The following is a 4,665-nucleotide window of genomic DNA, read 5'->3' on the forward strand; positions in this document are numbered from 1 at the left end:
CTCTCCTCTCCTCTTCTCTCCTCCCCTCCTCTCTCTCTCTCTCTCCTCTCCCCAGCTCCACTATTTGCTAGACTGAGCTCAGCGTCTTCTCAGACCCCAGCTCAAATATCCCTTCCTTAGAAAGGACTCTCAGGGCAGCCTCTTCCCCTTTATCTAAATGAATCTCCCTGAGACCCTCTTTCTTTATGTCTTGCTCTTTCCTTCCCTGCACTTTCTATAGTCTTTCCACATCATTAGTTGGAAGATTGCCAAATGTCTCCAATTTATTCATCATTTATTTAGCAAATATTTGTAAATAAACTACAAAGAAAAGAAAAGGTCACTGACCTGAACTTTCATCCTATTGGAAAGATAGATAAAACCCAAATAATCAGACAGTTTAAAGGCATTAAATAGGGGCTAGCAGGTGGCACTGTGGCTATGGTGTTTGACTCCCACATGGCCAACCACGGTTTGAGTCCCAGATGTGGCAGCTTGCTTTCTCACTTCCCTTTCTCTCTCTCTCTCTCTGGTCAAATGAAAAATAATAATAATAATTAAAAAATAAAAAATTCTTTAGAAAAAGCATGAAGTAGACCAAGGAAAACAAATGGAGTGAAAGGATAAGGATTGGTGGAACAGAGGAGAGGAGGCAATTGGGACATTCAAGTGGAATGGCTGGAGAAAACCACTCCAAGGGGTATCATTTGTGAGCAAAAGCCTAAATAATACTGAAGAATGAGCCTTGGGAAGATGGAGAGTAAGAGGTTCCAGGCAGAGGGAACAAGAGGCAGAACAGCTCTGAGACTGGGGTAGCCTTGTTTGAGGGGCTCCAGGGAATGTGGCTGGGGTAAAGTGAGCACGTGGGAGGATGGTGGGTGCTGGCGGGAAGGTGAGCTCACATTCCTAGTCTCAAAGGATTTTTGTTTATTTATTTATTTATTTTAGAGCTGTTTTGCTATAGAGCGTATGTACTTACCAGAGAGACAGAAAGTGAGAAATCACCCCCAGGGGGCATGGCCACATCACAATCCCTTCTCCTCCGTTCTCTTCACAGGCTCTCGGGCACGCACACAAACACACCCCGCGTGAGTTCAAACTGCCAGGTCCAGGACTCGAACAATGGGGGACCAGTGCCTTATCCGCTATGCCTTCTGCTGGCCCCAGAAGTTTGTTCTTAATGTTACATGAAGGCCTTGAAGGGGTTTGAGTAGAAGAAATGATAACTAAAAGGAAAAGAGAAAAAGAAAAAAAGAAGCAAAGAAATGATAACAAATTTATTTTAAAAAAATGGACTCTCTAGATCCTGCTTAGAGAGAAAATCCAGAGATGAGACTCAGGGGTGCCACTTAGGAGGCCATTTGTCTTTTTTTTTTTTAAGAGGTTTTTGCCTTAGGGTGTGTGCGCTCCCAAGTGGAGGCAGAGGAGAGACAGACACAGTGAAAAGGAAAGTGAGAAAGCACCCCCTGGGGGGATGACCATGCCACAATCCCTTCTCCTCCATTCTCCCTGGATCTTGGGCACACACACACGTGACCCATGTGAGTCTTAACCCACTGGGTCCAGGACTCGAACTGTGGTCAGCCATGAGGAGTCCAGCAACAGAACTGCTATGCCATCTGCGGGTCCCCATTTGTCATTTTTTAAAACCAGAAATGTTTATGGTTGAGAATAGGCTGGCAGTAGCAGAGACCGAGAGACATGCTCTGTCAAGGTGTATTTTGAAAGCAGAGAGAACAAGACTTGCATAAGAATTTGGTATGGGAATAGAATAATAGAGAAAGAAAAGAATCACGACTGACCACGCGCAGAGCTGAGTTGTTTTGGACGCGTTAAGTTTGAGATGTTCATTTTACATCTGAGTGGAGGTGTTGAGTAGGTAGGTGGATATATATATATATATATATATATATTTGCTTATACCTCAAAGTATAATTTGAGCCTGGACAGAGACGTTTGGAAGTGATCAGTTTCAAGTTAATATTTAAAACCAAGGAACTGGATAAAATAGTGTAGAACTGTGTAAAGAACTGAGGAGAGCTGGAGTCTGAGCCCAAGGACATTGTATTAGTTAGAGACCAATGAGAGAAGGAGCCAGCAAAGGACTCTGGGAAGGAACAGTTGGTGAGAAAAATCATGGCCAGCCACTGTTGAATGGTAGAACAGGAAGAGGATTGAGAACTGACCGTTAGCTCACTGTCATATTCCCAGTACCTAGCTTAGTAACTGGGACATAATTAGAGCATGATAATATTTGTTGAATGAATGAATCTTCATTTCATTTCTTTACTTTTTTCTTTATCAATTTCACATAATTATTAAACAACTGTTTTCTTATTAATTTCACATTTACATAGAGTTCCTATCATGATGTATACTATATGTGTATGTATATATTTCAACAGAGAACTTCACATTTTTTTGTCTGTTAAACATTTGTTTCTTCCCTTTGCACCTCATGCCCACCCTCTTCCATCCATTCCCCTCCCTTACAGTCTCTGGAAACTACACCTATCCTCTCCAATTTTATCCTTGGATCTTTCCATTTCTGCCATAGAGTGCAGATATTCATTGAGTGGGGATATACAGTATGTATCTTTCAAAGTCTGGCTCATTTTGCTCAACATTAAGAGAAGACTGAATATTCACTTCTGTTTTCTTCTTCTAACACATCTGTTGGATTCCTCTAGGTTCCTGGCATGTTCTAGGTTCTTTGGATTTACTGCATAGTGCCCTCAATAACCGTAGATTCTAGCAGAGGCCACATACATACATACATATGCAACAATAAAAGGCAATGTTAGTTTATAACATTTCCTCTCCTGTTCTTCTTAAGAAATTGTTTATTTATTTAACATGATTTTATTTATTATTATTTTTTAAGTTTGCCATAGGACACATGTGCTCACCAGAGAGACAAAGAGAGGGGGAGAGGGAAATTGAGAAAGCAAACCACTAGGTCCAAGGTTACAACTGCAGCCACGTGGGAGTCCAGCACCTTAACTGCCATGCCACCTGCTACCCCCCCCTCTCCTGTTCTAAGGAGAATGAAACTGTCTGGAGGACACTTTGCTGGTCAGCAAATGGTGGGCTGGGGACCCAGTCTCTGTGGCCGAGAAGGTTGCAGATTGGACTGCAGAACTGGAAGCCACATGCTGGCCTTGGTTTGAGTCCCTGACTTGATTTGTCTGAAAAGGAAAGGGAGGGGATTGTGGTGTGACAAACTGTGTGGAGGATGCTTGTCTTTTCCTCTCTCTTGTGAGTGGGCAGGCACTCTATCATGAGTGAAAAAATAAAAAGGGTAGGACCTGCTCCAAGCTTCAGCAGTAATGCGCTGCTCAAGGAAAGCATGATGGCAAGAAGGGTTTGCATCCCCCACCACTCAGCTTGAAAGGTGCCAGATATGTGCAAAATTCCCAAGGTCCTGTAGGCTGGAGGACTGGAGGAACGAGATGGCAGCATGGATAGACTGTGCAGTGTCCCCTCACTCTCTGTCTTGCTCTCACTCTTGACAGTGTACCCACACGCTCGCCTAAATGAAGAGAAAGGGTGTTTTTTTTTAATTATTTAATTTAATTTATTATTATTTTAAAACTTGGTATAGGGCACATGCACTCATGAGAGAGAGACAGAGAAAGGGAAAATGAGAAAGCAAACTGCCAGGTCTGGGATTTGAACTGCAGTAGGCCACGTGAGAGTCCAGTGCTCTAACCACCACACCACCTGTTGGCTCCGAAATACATTTTTTTTTTTGCGAGGTTTTCGCTATAGGGCGTGTGCGCTTGCCAGACAGACAGAGAGAGACAGAGAGACAGACAGCGAGAAATCACCCCCCAGATGGGATGGTCACGCCACAATCCCTTCTCCTCCATTCTCCTCCCGGGATCTTGGGCACACACGCGCACGCACCCGGCGTGAGGTTTAAGCCACTGGGTCCGGGACGCGAACCGCAGTCGACTACGTGGGCGTCCAGCGACATAGCCATTACACTAACTGCTGGCTCCCCGAAATACATTTTTTTAAATTTATTTATTCATTTATATATTTTAATTTGACCAGAGAGAGACAGAGAGAGAGAGAGAGAGAGAGAGAGAGAGAGAGAGAGAGAGAGAGAGAGAGAGAGAGAGAGAGAGAGAGAGAGAGAGAGAGAAAGCAAGCCACCAGGTCCGGGACTTGAACCGTGGTCAGCCATGTGGGAGTGTCCAGCACCTCAACCACCACGCCACCTGCTGATCCCCAAAACACATTTTTGAAAAGGAACTGGGTTATACAAATGGGGGATTCCTTGGAGGCAAAGATTCTGAAAATGGAGAAGTTGAGAGAGAGAAATGATGGGACTTTCGCTGAACTAGAGAGGCAGCCCCAGCCAAATGTATCAAATTCAATTAAGACAAAATACGGTTTCAGCTCAACTCACATGGTTGAATTCTGCTTGACAATTGGCAGTTTATGAAGAACATTTACAGACGCATGGTTCTTCCTAATTTATCTGATAAAGAGAGTGGAGAAGGGAACCAGCAGTTAGCGTAATGGCTATGTCGCTGGACTCCCATGTAGTAGACCGTGGTTCATGTCCTGGACCGGGTGGCTTAAAACTCACACCAGGCATGTGTTGTGTGCGTGCCCAAGATCCTGAGAGGAGAATAGAGGAGAAGGGATTGCGGTGTGGCCATCCCCCCTGGGGGG

This window comes from Tupaia chinensis, unplaced genomic scaffold (genome assembly GCF_000334495.1).
Source record: "Tupaia chinensis unplaced genomic scaffold, TupChi_1.0 Scaffold000625_1, whole genome shotgun sequence".
NCBI lineage: Eukaryota > Metazoa > Chordata > Mammalia > Scandentia > Tupaiidae > Tupaia > Tupaia belangeri.